The sequence below is a fragment of the Symphalangus syndactylus genome, chromosome 12, assembly GCF_028878055.3.
Source record: "Symphalangus syndactylus isolate Jambi chromosome 12, NHGRI_mSymSyn1-v2.1_pri, whole genome shotgun sequence".
NCBI classification, from domain to species: Eukaryota; Metazoa; Chordata; class Mammalia; order Primates; family Hylobatidae; genus Symphalangus; species Symphalangus syndactylus.
The window spans coordinates 67,965,455-67,980,361 of record NC_072441.2 but is presented as its reverse complement, the minus strand read 5'-3'; the positions used below and the strand labels follow the sequence as shown (position 1 = coordinate 67,980,361).

Sequence of the window (14,907 nt, the reverse complement as noted above, 5' to 3'; positions counted from 1 at the left end):
ACATTCCAGGGGTGGGAAACACTGATTTAAACATTTCTGTGACTTCAAGGTCAAGATTAAGGTCTATTTCCTACTGAGATCATTCATTCACCTATTAAGTAGACATTTTGTTAGTTGGCTTGTACAGGCCAGGCTCTCTACCTAGACACCAAGGCAAATAAAAAGAAAGTGCTAAGATCCAGCAACTCTGGTATCTATCAAGGTAAAGCAAAAGACAAAAATGTACATAAATATCAGCATTTTCATGTGATACAGGCTTCTGTGAACCCCTTCATTGCTGACAGTATGTACAGCACAATTTATATCCCAAGTTGTTCACTAAGTATTTCCTGTGCCTTTGTCATGTCTCTTCTGCTATATTGTTTATTACTTAAAAACAAAGCTCATGCCTTATACTTATCTAGTATTCTCTGTGGTACCTAGCATGAGATTGGACATATAGTAGGTCATCCAGTGAATACTGGTTGATTGACTGATTAAGGACCAAACTAGATAATCACTTGAGTCCTTTTCAATTTTGCAGTTCTAAGAGTCGTTTTCAAATATTGGTACAATCTTGTGCCTACAAAATTACGGTGAACCACAAAAGTATTGAATAATTCATTAGCTCTAGTTTACCAAGAGATGTCTTAATGCCACAAAAGTCACAAAATTAATGCATGCTGCCCCACCAAATAGACAAGCAACAGCAAACTAAAGCAATTTACTCTCTACTTACAGACACAACTTAAGTGTTAGAACTTAAAATTTAGTGATTTGACCTTGTAATCAGAGAACAGTCAAGTTCTGATTTTACATATGGGAATCCTGGGAATCAAGTGAACATTTAGCTATTCATTGTAGAATTTAATACAGATTAGGGTGAGCCACAATTGGTAACACTTGGGGAGTTGTTAATTTCTTGCTGGCAATTTCACTGTAACTTCCCTTCATAAATTTCAGATTTAAACTTAGCTTTGTCATCCAGATCTTATGCACATTTATTTGATTTACATATGCTGAGTGGCTCCTAATTATATGCTCAGTAAACAGACAGCACCTCTGATGCTTTATGTATTTGAGAATTCTTCAGAGCCACAGAAACTTAATTTCGTAAGTAAACAAGGAAGTGAATTTAGTGAGGATAAATTACTTCAGGCTTTATTATGATACACAGGATTTCTCAACCTCTGTACTACTGGCATATTGGGCCAGATGATTCTGTGCTGTGGGAGGCAGTCCTGTGCATTATATAGCAAGTGTGCATCATCCTTAGCCTCTACCCACTGGATGCCAGTGGCACCCCTCCTACCCTCTTACCAAAAATGTCTCTAGACATCCCCAAATGTCCCTTGTGGGAGGAGTAGCAGAAATTAAATTTCTGTGGCTCTGAAGAATTCTCAAATACATAAAGCATCAGAGGTGCTGTCTGTTTACTGAGCACACATTTAGGAGCCACTCAGCATATATAAATCAAATAAATGTGCATAAGATCTGGATGACAACTCCAAGTTTAAGTCTGAAATTTATGAAGGGAAGAGTGGGAGTAGAAGTCTCTCCTGGTTGAGAGCCACTGATGATAAAAGAACCCCTTCTGACTAAAGTCAGTTTTAAGACTAATGGTAAGTGAATTTTCAATTTTGTGGATTATCAGTTAGTATGTTCCCAGAGAATGAAAATCAATGCTTTCTGTGCTTTGAAACTAGATAAATCTGTCTTCTTTTTAGCCTATGTGTCTTGGGACAAGTTATCTAGCCTCTCAGAGTCTCAACTCCCTTGTTTGCCCAAAATAGAATACCTACTTTGCATGTGGTCTCAAGCATAAGTGAGCCATACACTGAAAAGCTTCTAGTATAATGCCTGGCAAGTACCAGGCATGTATTAAATATTTGTGGTCCCCTTCCTCCTCCTCCCACTCAGCCTGTTACTCCTCCCATGACCCCTCCCCACGCCCCTTGCCCCAATGCCTGGGATAAACACAACCAATATATATGCTTGGTGGATTCTTTCCTATTTTTCTTTCCATAGCACAGATAATCAAAAGCTGTCATATATGCAAACCTTATGTGAGCTTTGGAGAACAGAACAGCCTGAGTCAACAATAAATAAAGGAGAATCTGAGTTCTCAACCCGTAGCATTTCATGCCCAAGAACTTCCAATTACAGGAAATATGTCCACACACATTGGACGAATTTATCAGTTTCTTATTCTCTGTCCAACATGGTAAGACTGTAACTTAACCAAACAAAGGGCCTGCTCACAGGTTGACCATGTTCCTTACCCACACCCCCAAGCCATCCAATAGACCTGGTTTCTTTCTCAGCAACACTGACTGGAGCAACACTGATTGCCCCTGAAAAGGCCCAGGCTCGGCACCATGGTGGGAACAGTAACATGAAAATGTATCTGGTATAGTCCTAAACCTGAAGGATTTGCAGAAAGGGCACATGGAAGGGCTTATGGACCTTATGTTCATTATAAAGGCATTATAACAACATTACCAGCCATTTGGAAATTGGGAAAGAAAGGAAGGAGATCACCCAAAGTTCTAGCACTAAATACAACTGTTTTCATTTTACATATTTACTTCCAGGCCTGGTTTCCACATACATGTGATTTCCCTTGGCTGCAACAATTTCATACATATTCTTCTTAACCTGTTTTGCCCCCATACTGCACTAGATCACAGCATTGTCCTTGATTCTTACTGTCTTCACAGTTTTCACATTTAATGACTGCATAGAAATTCTTGCAGAAGATTTTCCACAAAGCAACTAATTAATTATCCCTTTATTGAGGAACACTTGGTTTCTGACTTTGCAATTATAAATCATTTAGTAGCAGGAAAAAAGTCATAAATATAGCTTTTTCTCTCTCAGGACATTTTCTTAGGATAAAACCTCAAAAGTGAGATTAGTAGGTTAAAAACAATGGGCATTTCTACAGTTTTAAATATAATATTGTCAAATTATTTTAAAATACATGATTCTGTTTACAAAAGCTATTCATAGTTTGCTGAGAATGATGGTTTCCAGCTTCATCCATGTCCCTGCAAAGGAACATGAACTCATCCTTTTTTATGGGTGCATAGTATTCCATGGTGTATATGTGCCACATTTTCTTTATCTAGTCTATCATTGATATTCTCACTCATAAGTGGGAGTTGAACAAGGAGGACACATGGACACAGGGAGGGGAACATCACACACCAGGGCCTTTCAGGGGGTCAGGAGCTAGGGGAGGGATAGCATTAGGAGAAATACCTAATTTGGTGAAGGATTGATGGGTGCAGCAAACCACCATGGCACATGTATACCTATGTAACAAAACTGCCATTCTGCACATGTACCCCAGAACTTAAAGTATAATAATAATTTTAAAAGCTATTCATAGTTTATTTCAAAATATTTATAAAATATAGAACGGTATAAAGAATAAAACAAAAATCACCCATAATCTCCTACTTCAACTACTGCTAACACATATTATATTTCCTTCTAGTCTTTATTCCCCTGTGTCTGTCTTTAATATATGCATCTATCTAAAATTACTTTTATTATCATATTACCAAGTCCTGGCTTCCTAAATAAGCAGGTACTAGCCTGCCCTAAGGCAGTCAGATGAGTAATTCTAACCAGCATAATAAAGGGGTCTTATTAGAGTGCAAAGAATGGCTCAAAGGCTACCTGATTGCTTCAGGTATCCCAGCAGCCTTCTCCACGTCATTCTGCTAAAGATCACCTATCTTCCCTCCTTGCCAATAGGACTGTCTAGCACTCCTGTTAAATGGAGGCTAACTGATCACATACAGGGGCTGCATTCTAAAATCAATGTCTGAAAGGCCTTTGAACTATAACCAAATTTACCTTTGAAAATCCCTGAGGAGGGACCCGTGTTGGAGAACCATTAGTGCCTCTCAATAAGTCCAACCAGCTAGTTATTCCTCCAGTGGAAACTAGTAGCTCTTTCCTGGGTTGAGCACAAGACGAAGTAGTTGGCTTACAAGGGGCCATATTGTTTTAAAAACACAAATCTTTAACACCAATATCATGCAGAATGAAAGTTGAATGGGAACCAACTCTGACTGAAGAATGGTATATTCAAGTCTCAGCCTCACATACTCATTTGTGGAATGACACTAACAATCACCCTTACTATTTAAGTGGTTCTTCATTTTCACTCTTTCTTTCTCTCACTTTCTATCTTCTTTCCTCCCTTCTTTCCTTTCTTCTTTACCTCTTTCATTGCTTCCTTTTTCTTTCTTTTTATTTTTTTCTGATTACATATAATTGAATCTACACAAATTTAATGCTCTTATAACAAAAGGCCATGACAGTCATTCATACTGAATTGAACACTGCTCATGACAGAGAATTCCACCACAACTGGCAGCCCATTTTTTTTAGTTGAATATCATTAGAAACCTCATATTGAAGTAGCACTTGCCTCCCTTCCAGTTCTGCCCACTGTGTTTCCTGTAATGATGGAGAGCAGCTCTTCTCAGACTCCCTGTGAAAGGCTTCCTGAAGTTCTAACATCCCTACTTCATCCAACCCATTTTTGTTACGGTGTGGTTTTTCAGGTGCCTCACCTTCCTGGTTTGCCTTTAACACCTGCCACTCTGGGAAGAGAATGACTGTGGGTCTTGGGCAGAGCCTATAGCCTTCATCAGCCTGTTCACTGACCAACTGCACAGCAGTGACAGGGGCATGGCAGTGGCACAGAGGAATAGTGGAAGCACATCCCTGAGACAGCCTCTCTGCAGCCCCAGCTCCAGCAGCCTGCATCCCAGATTTATGGATGGCACCTGGTAAAGCAATGATGCAAACTCAATGTGAAATCCAAGTACATCATCATCTATCTCTGTGTTTCGTTTGGGGTTTTATTAATGACAGAGAATGTGATTAAACAAAGTTTATACTGTAACTATCTCCAGCTGGATCCAAGCATCAATGGGAAACCCCAATTCCCTTAATGTTGTCCTTGTGTCCTTTCTACTCACAATTTCTTTTCCAAGGCGTTTTCTCTGAATCTGATAATGGTGAGGTCATACAATCTCATTTATTTTAAGAGACAGTCTGGCACACCCAGCCCAGTGGCCCTGCAATGGAGGACTTTTGCGTTGGAGATGCTGTGAGCCCTTGGAAATGGCCTTATCCTAACCTATGAGATGAAATCACTGTATCATTCTGCCAAGGCAATGTTATCACTGGGTTTGGGCTTATATTTGAAATTTTTCCAGCAGAAATAATATTCTAATAGACTAAATTAAAACATCAGCATGAATAATCTTGTAAGATTACCAGAAGCCAGTTCAGTGAAATTTGGGTTCTTTTAGTAGAGTTGTTGCTTATTATAAAATGGCTATGATTACCTATTCCTTGGACTTTTTCTCTATGGAAATTCAGGAATCACATCTCACCACACAAGCTGAGTACTGTAAGTCTGCTTGTGATTTGTGCAGTGATTTCTTCCTCCTCACCAGAGCTGAGGTTGAGATTATGTTTAAAGTCTTTTCTCAGTCTCTGTCTCTTTCGCTGGTCTTTCTCTCAGCTTCGCTCTCTCTTGCTGACATTGCTCCTTTGCCCTCTGGATCTCCCTCCACACCCCCTTTGCTTTCTCCACTCCCCTCTGTTGTTTTCCTGCTTCCCCCACTTCTCATTTACTCTTTGCTCTCATTCTCTTACTCCCCTCCTCTCTCAATTGCATCCCACTATAGCTCCAATGTTCTCTTTCTACTATTTCAGTTTTCCTCTACAATAGCATGAGGTTTCCTAAGGGTAAGACAAATCCCAGCTCACTTAGTTTGTTCCAGTGCCTATAGGTGTTGGGGTGGTCTCATTCCATCTGTTCAGGACTCATCCATTCATGCCACCACACTCAACAAGCTCCAAGCTGATGGAAAATGACACAGCCATTTCTTCCTCTGTCCCTGATCTGGGCTTAGCCCCAGGTTGGCTCCTAACGGGAATCACCAGATCCAGCACCAGGGCCAGGGCCATCAATCATCAGTACCAATATTGTCAGATATCCCATAGTGCCCAGTGGTGACGGGGCCAAACTGCATAATTAATGGCCATGGTGTGCCCTTCTGATGTGTCTGCAAAATGTCACTATTACCCTGTAGGTGACAGCCATTGTTCACTGATGAAGAGCCTTCCTCTAATTTGCACCATCATACTCACTATTCTTGAGAAGCTAAAAGAAGATGGTGGCTTTATCTTTTTTAAAGAGAGTTTCTAGAGGCAATGGGCTGGTGGGCTAGAGCAACTTCCAGAGTTTCACCCAGTGCTTGCAATGAAAACTACCAATTTGCTGTATACATAGCAACATAATTCCTAATATTAAGCTATCTACTCAACTCACTAGGGCAAATCAGAAGATGGTTCTTTCTCTTCTGGCTATGTTTTTTGTAGTATGAGATTTTTATTATTCTAGAAAAAGACCATTTCACCTGCTAAAAATGAAAGCAAATGCCTTGCCTAAAACAAACAAATAAACAACATACCACTGATGGTAACTCAACCTCCTCTTTTTTGCCTTGTGATTTACTTCTGTTATATGAAGCACTCACTGCTGAGAGCATGAAGCCTGGACAATTGAATCCTGATTGAGCAACTCACATGAATTCTGGGAAATAAAGTCAACAATTCACAAATTGAATCCACTTCTGAATGTTCATCCACCAAGGACTCTTGACATTCAATCTCTTTGCATTTCTGCTCAATGTTTATTGCTTTCCACTCGTCCCTCAAACCAAAGTCTTTGCTTGGTAATTTCTTGTTTTAGAAAGTGACAAACAGACCAAGCAGAGAAAACACTGTATATTTTGGACTAAAAATGAAATCATTAGGGTAAGTTTCTATTCTTGTCGACTGGAATTTTACTCTGGTTTTGATTAAGCTCAACAAAGATATTATATTTGATGCTTTCCTGTAAATGTATGAGATGGTTTGCTATTGCATGTCCATGAATGGAAATATTAACAGTCTCCACTTGGCTCCATCGGCCTCTGGCTTGGTATTCACACCCAAAAAACCAATCAACAGAGAATCACATCCTCAGCCCAGAGTGAATAGTTTCTATCTTGCCTGCAGTTTTTCTTCACAGTCTCAGAATTAAGAGTAAGTCGTATCCAAAATGCATAAAATTAAATGGAATAGCCACATTCTATTTCTATAAATTTCTCAGTAAGGAACAACTTCACGTTTCTAAACATCTATCTTTCATGGCTACATTTCTATCAGATTAGTGGGTCCTTCCAAAATCTGTTCCTTGGTGGTTAGATTACTTCATGAGGAGGGAGCTCCCTCAAGGATATAAACAAAGAGAATGTCATGACAGATAAGCAGAGAAGCCAAGATATTTTACAAACTCAAAAGGGTGTGCTGATTTTTTAAAAGCAATCAGGTATATTCAAGCATAGAAGATGCACAGAATCCCACCTATACATTATCCATATCATGGAAGCGGAAATCGACACTCAGAGCAAAACCCAGAGGACAGAACTGTTGCTCCCTTGAATAGATCAGTTTTCTGAGCAGTGCAGAGTAGGGTTAAAAAGGAGTGAATTGCAGAGCAAGGGACCTGGGCTGTTGTCCATCATGCCACCCACTCAACAGTGTGACCTTCTACTTCCCCACAGCACTACTGAGGTAAAGTTTCCTTATCTGTCAAATGAAGACGATACTAACCTCGAAAGATTTTTAATGAGTATTTTAAAAGGAAACAAATATATATAAAGTGCTTAGTATAGTGTCTGGTACATAATACATAATACATATTATTGAGTATTAGTGGTAGTAGTTGTATTCATTTCTAACCCACAGTTTATGCTAATGAAGTAATTAACATATTTTAACACACAATATTATATTACATTTAATTTCATACATAAAATATAGGTCATTCTATCCTTATTAATACTTCTAATACAGCCTAAGGTGGAGGCCGAAGAAGACTCGGGGATTTCTATCCTATCCCTGCCTTTTCTTCCCACAAACCCAAACTCAAACTCACAATTTTAGCATTCTCACCCTAGTGACCCAGCAGTCACTAGGAGGCCCCCACTCAGTCTGAACAGTGGCTAAGGAAAGAAGCTTTCTAGGCCTCCTGCTCAGACAGCTGTCCTGCCACTTCTCCTGCTGGGGTGGAAGGGCCGGGAGACAGCCATGCTCAGGGCCTGGCCTTTAACTCCCAGAACTCCTCTCTTACAAGTGGGAGTCGTTGCTGCCATGGAATTGGACTAGCCAGAGGAGTGCCTCCTTCTGGAGGCTGAGAGGAGAGGTCAGAAAGGGCATTCCCTTCTTTTGGAGGCCTAAGCACAAAGTCTGCTTGTCTTCATATGTGAAGAAATTGAAAAACTCAACACGGTCTGCAAAAATTGTGCACCTACATTTAATAGATTGCATCAGGCAAATGGAAGAGCCTGCCTCATTTTGGAGGACCAAGGTACATAATTCCTTACCTGGTTTTAAAAATATGGCCAGGCGTGGTGGCTCACGCCTGTAATCCCAGCAATTTGGGAGGCCAAGGTGGGCGGATCACCTGAGGTCAGCAGTTCGAGACCAGCCTGGCCAACATGGTGAAACTTCATCTCTCCTAAAAATACAAAAAAAAAAAAAAAAAGAGCCAGTGTGGTGGCGCACTCCTGTAATCCCAGCTACTCAGGAGGCTGAGGCAGGAGAATTGCTTGAACCCAGGAGGTGGAGGTTGCAGTGAACTGAGATCATGCCACTGCACTCCAGCCTGGGCAACACAACAAAACTACATCTCAAAAAAAAAAAATACTTGTGTGTGTATGTGCACATATCTATATATAAATGTTCTTGTGACCATTACAGGTATTGCTCTTTTGAGATAATTCTAAGATTTATCAAGGTCTAAACTGAAAAATGTTATAACCAACATTATTGGAAATACAAAGCTGACAAAAGAAAAGAAAAATCTCAGGAGAAAGAAAGGAAAAAAACAGCCCCAGAATGAGTGCTAGAAAATAGTATAATGAAATATATGGGGAATCAGGAATATTGATTTCTAGACCCAACTCTATTTACCACTCAGTTGGAGGTTATATGGACCTACACAATTCATTTAACTACTCTGGAAGAGACTAAATGACCTCAAGGCTCAGCTATCTTCTGCCTCTGGTGATTCTACTGATGGCCTATGAGGAGGTCTTGGAGAACATTGGTCAAACTTCCATGACTCCAAAGTTCTTTAACCCTTTGGAAGTGATGTGGATGATGACAATGGTGATGATGGTGGTGATTATGATGATGGTAGTAATAGTAACGGCAGTGTTGATGGTGGGGGTCGTAATCATGGCAATATGTTGGAAGTGGTAATGCTGGTGGTGGCGATAGAATGTTGGTGGTGAGGAAGTGTTGGGGAGGATGGTGGTGATGATGATGACGGAGGAGGTGGTAGTGGTGATGGTGATGGAGAAAGTAGTGGTGATTATGGTGTTGGAGGAGGTGATGGTAGTGATGGTAATGGAAGAAGTGGAGGCAGTGGTGGCAGTAGAGGTGGTAGTGGTTGTTGAAGATAATGCTGCCATGCTCTATGGATCTAAATTCTATACTTGACCTATCTAAATGCTGTGATAGATTTCAGAAGTGGGCAGAGAGGGAGAGCACTTAGGTCCTGGGACTTAATGAATACAGGTGCACAGAGAGCATTGGTACTGGTCTTTGCCCATAAGCATCACATGTGCCTTTTGAAGTGATTCCTCTGTTTGGGACAATACAGGCAAAACCTACATGCTCAGGCAGATACACAGTGTTCTACTGTTGTGAAATTTTTGGTGTTTGTTTGTTGAGGTTTTTTCTTAAATTTTAATTTATTTTTGCCTTTTATTCCTCCAAAGTTTGAATCCTTATTTTGAGAATACAGGAATCAGGTCTGTGGAAAGAAGGAAAAGTTGAAATAGCTAAAAAGAAAGCAGGGCTGAAAGTGCTGAACACAGATGAGGGGACACAATACAGGGAGATGACAAAGGGGAAAAGCATCCTCACACACACAAGACCAAACTGTGGTTTAGGCAGAGCTTAAAAGTAACTGCCAATGCACAACCACACAGGATAGGTACGTGGCCCTGGGACAAAAGGTGAGAGCTGGAGCCAGGCCTGGTGGCTGCGGCACAGAGGGAGCTGGGGCAGTCAGTCTTGCGCCCACCTTCCTGGGGACAAAAGGCGACACTCTCTAGACCAGACAAGGCAGAAAGAGTCCCTGGAGGGCCTTTGAGGTGCAGCTTCCTTTACAGACAGAGGCCTGGTGCCAGGAACTCGGCTGATTCACAAAGAAAGAAGTGAAATGCTAACAAATGGTTTTCATTATCATCGTGCAGTCTCCACCCTCATTCTGTATGTGTGCTGTGTTTTTTTCTTTCTTTTTTTCATCTTTTCATGGGTTGTAACTAAACAATGAGGTGATTGCCATCCCAGTGGATTGCACAACATAACCAGCGGCTGGGTTGGAGCATAACCTTCTCCAAGGAAATTCTGGACAAGAAAAATGAACAAGCTGGAAGTAAGGAGGATGTCTGTTTTGCACAACACCTATGTACACTTTTAGTGCTCATAAAGAAAGTGGAACGAGGGTCTTAGATTCTTAGTTCCTCTGCGGCACACCTGTCAGCCCACCAATGTGGCACTCTCCTTCTTAAATAAAACACTACGTAGCCAAAGTGAAAGGGAGGCTCACCCAGTTATCCAAGAAGGTGAATTGGGACCACTTGTTATTTCCCAGTATAACATGAAATAATGATTTACTTGGGTTGAATAAACTGGCGCAGCTGTGGGAAGAGTCTTCAATTCCTTTCAATAAACATTCATTAAGTGCCTACACTGGGACAGCCCCATGGATAGAAATACTCCTAAGACCTCAAGAAGTTAATCCAGCAGATGCCTAAACTTGTCCCAAATCCCTGGATAACCAAGTATAAATTTGATCATGAGGATACCATCCATGTTGTATTCTCCTTGTGATTCACTTTTCCTGCAAGGCAGCAATTACTTAAGCAAAGATGCTATTAACTTTACAGTGCCTGGCAAGTTTTAGTGATAGCTAAACATCACAGCGCCCTGATGAACACAGCCATAGCTGGAGCAGCTTCCTCCCTCTGACTGCGACATGGCTGAAGAAAATGGATATTTCAAAAACAAACGTTTCAGTTTGTTACTCAGCATCTTTGTTGGCAAATGATTGCAGATAATCGCCCCACAGCTGCAGGCTGAGCATTCTACAATTGCTCAGTTCCACTGAGCATGTGCATGGCCAGCCATTCCAATCACGACTGGGACACAAAGCGGCGATTTCTTCCTGCCAGAGAGGGCCAGATGGGGGCATGGGATGAACAGGAGGCATCACTTTCTCTTCTGCACCCAGATCTGCCAGTAACTAGCTGCCTGATTCTGGCCAAATGTCTTTAATGATATTAATAAGAATAGCTGATACTTACGTAGCACCAACTAGGTGCCAGCCACTGGGCTAAATGCTTATTCAATTTAACCCTCTCAATAATCCAATATGGAGGGTATAATTGTTCTGATTTTTAAGAGAAGATGTTGAGGGGCAGAGAGGTTAAGTCTCTTGCTAAAGATTGAGAAGTGTGGTGATTGTGTGGCGACTGAGAAGGAAAACTGTCTGCCCTCATCTCTGGAATTGCTAATTACCCACAATGTTCTGGGTCTCTAGAGACAGATGCTCTCTGTGGGTCTCTCGTTAGCTCCGGAGTAAATTTCCCTAATGCAGACTTTTTATTTTGTTCATGTTGTCATTTTCAAATAAACCTTAAAAGAAGAAACACTCGAAGACTGGGAATATTCTGAAATATAATTATATGAGAATCAAGTGACTTTAGAAAGGACAGCAGGTTTTCATCTCTCCTGACCTTTCCTCCCGAGGTAATGAAAGAGCTAGATGAAACTCCTTAACATAAGCTCGAAAATCCCTGTCAAATAGCCCTTCATTAGAGTTAACCACCCTGATGGCATTCCAGCATTCCCCATAAGTCATATGTGTTACTGCATAATAGGAGCCCATAATGGGACTAAGATAGTTAAAGCCATGCACAGGAAGTAGCTGAAACAGCACAAAGCCCCCTGACAAACACACTCATGGAAGTAAATTCTTCATTTCCAGCTTTTATCTTTGCCTCAGGTTACCTAGGATTTGCATGTGCTGCATGCCTGAGCAAAGCTGGGCTGAGTTATCTCTTTCATGCCTTGAGTCAGATTTTCTGGGTGTGAAGTCAGCAGACAAGCCAGGAAATGTCAGTGCAGAAGAGCAAGGGAGCTCAAGACGCGATGGCAGCTGTCACTCCAGAGTGGTGTGGAGTGGGACAGTATCTGATGTGTCCTCAGATTTGGTTTCCCTTGGGATGTGTTTGGTGCTGACTGCTTGTGATCCATGTTTTCTTGGATGCAGGTTGGTTGAGGTGCAGCGATTTTTGCAGTGAAACTGAAGTCCAGCTGCTCAAACAGAAATGGCCTCATCTAATGGACACTTTGATGAGTAAGGGTGGCATTTTACTCGAATCCTTACATTCAAGTCCCATGACTCATCCCTTATCCCTCCTTAATTGAAGGATGGACTGCCTGCCTTTTTTAAAGCACTAGAATCCCATGTGTCAGTTAAGCCAGTATATTTCCTGGTCTGTTCCAGGGCTATGAATCTTTACCTTGTCTTAATTTATGAAGTTACATCTGAATTGCATTATAGACTTATGTATTGTAACATTTCTTGACCTATTGCTTAGAAAATATACCACACACTGAGAGGAAAAGGCTAGCTCAGGAAGAGCCGAGGACATTCAATTCTATAAAGCAAATAGAATAAAGGGCTTGGATCTGAGTGTTAACATTCGCTGGCACCGTTTTGTTTTCTTTCATGCGTTCAATCCTAGGTGGTCATTCAAGGTCTGCAGTAGCCTGGAGACTCCATAGGTGCTGTTATGATTATATGCGAACCTGAGAGTCGGTTGTTCCCAGTAGCGCTGTCTGCTATTAGTCCTAAGTGTGGGAACAATGGACCAGTGAAAGGCCAAAAGCATCACTGAAATAGATTTTTTTGTGTGTGGTTTAAGGATTAGCCAGTTGGAACCAAGGAGATGTTTTCTTAGGGTCTCAGAAAAGTTTGAAAAATTATTGGATTGTTTTTGGCACTCAAATATAGATTATAGATGTATTACTAGTATTACTAAGCTGATGGGCTATACTACAGGGACTATTATTTAGCCCTACATTCTTGCAAAAATATTCTGCCCTCAACTCCGTAACGGAAGGCTGCTGTATGTTTAGATGTCTTATCTTCCACCACATTAATGTTGTTGTAATTACCCACACTTTGAAAACCTCCCTGGGGTGTGGGCCGTCATACAACTCATGAATTCCTCCAGTCAGGTAAACATGCGGATTGTGTTTCGCCACACACAATAGAAGGCCACTCTCATTCATAGCAAGTGCCCTTTGATTCTGAAGCTGAGGTCAGCCAACCACAACAACTTCTTCCTACCTACAGCTGTCTGACTCTCCGGGGAAGTGCTAGAAAGGGTTTTGTAATTTACCCACAAATTTCCCAAAGAGCCATAGGACCATTTCCTTTTTAAGAAAATTGCCAGGGCACTTTAGAATTGTCAGCATTGAAACTTTTCATCAAAAAGAATAGCAATTTCACTGAACCTTAATGTCTTCCTAAGTCCTTGGTACCAGATGTATTATTTTCCTATTGGATGTGCCAAAACCACGAGATAGTTAAACACATCAAATCATCTTGAAATGGCCAAAGTTGATTTTTCCCTCAAAAAAGAGCTCCTTGTCAGCAAACCTCATATTTATTTCATACTAGAAAAGATTTCAAATTCCTTTTCCTGTTGTGCACAGACTCAGGGTAAGGACTAACAGAGAGAGGGGAGAATTGAGGGGAATGGCTACAGCCAGGAAGATCACAGTAGTCACACCAACAATTATTCTTATTTCCTCAACAACACATCCTTAATCTAAGACATTCCTAGTGAGTTTCCCTACTCACAGAGCTCTCCTGGGTGGAAACTAGGAGAAAGGGGGCTGTAGCCGCCCTGGCATCTTCAATGTAGTGATCGATTTGGCTATTACCAAATAGTGGGTTGGCGTATTATTAAGTCCAAGGACCACGTGCTGAAATTTTGAATACCAAAGATTTGGGGACACGGCCAAAAAGACCTCTGGGACCACTCCTCCCATGTGCTCCAAAGCAATGGCTAGTCCCAAGAGCATCTTGCACTACATCAAAGATGCCAGGGCAGCTGCAGCCCCCTTTCTCCTAGTTTCTGCCCAGGAGAGCTCTGTGAGTAGGGAAACTCACTAGGAATGTCTTGGATTAAGGACATGTTGTTGAGGGTATAAGAATGATTGTTGGTGCGATTGCTATGATCTTCCTGGCTGTAACTATTCCCCTGAATCCCCTCTCTCTGTTAGTCCTTACTCAGAGTCTGTCCACAATGGGAAAAGGAATTTGAAATCTTTTCTAGTATGGAATGCAACCATGAAGTTTGCTGACTAAGAGTTCTTTTGGGGGGAAAAAATCAACTTTGGCCATTTTGAGATGATTTGATGTGCTTGGTAATGGCCTTAATAATGGTCAATAATAGGCATTGCCAGAGAACATTTTAAGTGGCATGCAAGGAGGAAAACAAACAAAGACTTTCCAATTCACAAATGTCAATTATATCTAGACAATTGGGCGTGGGTCAGGCAGGAGAGACAGAGACAACATTCCCCAGAGAGTTTGTCAACTATATTCTCAGACCTTCTTGTGGCTTATAATGTGACCACACCTGAACTTTATGTTTTCTGAGATATATTAATTTCTTGATAATCTCTCTTAATTACTAGCTTATCAAAGACAATTCCAAGCTTCCCATTCATCCTGTGCAGCTGGGGCTCCCA

The 14,907-nt window shown here is 41.2% G+C and overlaps 1 protein-coding gene across 2 annotated transcripts in view; it reads left to right on the top strand.

Moving 5' to 3' along the window:
- The window catches only part of NGF (nerve growth factor), a 52,392-nt gene that overhangs the window by 25,442 nt on the left and 12,043 nt on the right, over window positions 1-14,907 (top strand). Inside the window, exon 1 of one of the 2 annotated variants that reach the window (XM_063628036.1) lies at window positions 12,480-12,496. The exons of the other annotated variant lie outside the window; for it this stretch is intronic. The gene's annotated coding sequence lies outside the window, so the exon portion shown is untranslated. Of the gene's footprint in view, window positions 1-12,479; window positions 12,497-14,907 lie in introns of those variants that run through there. 2 annotated transcript variants of the gene reach the window in all.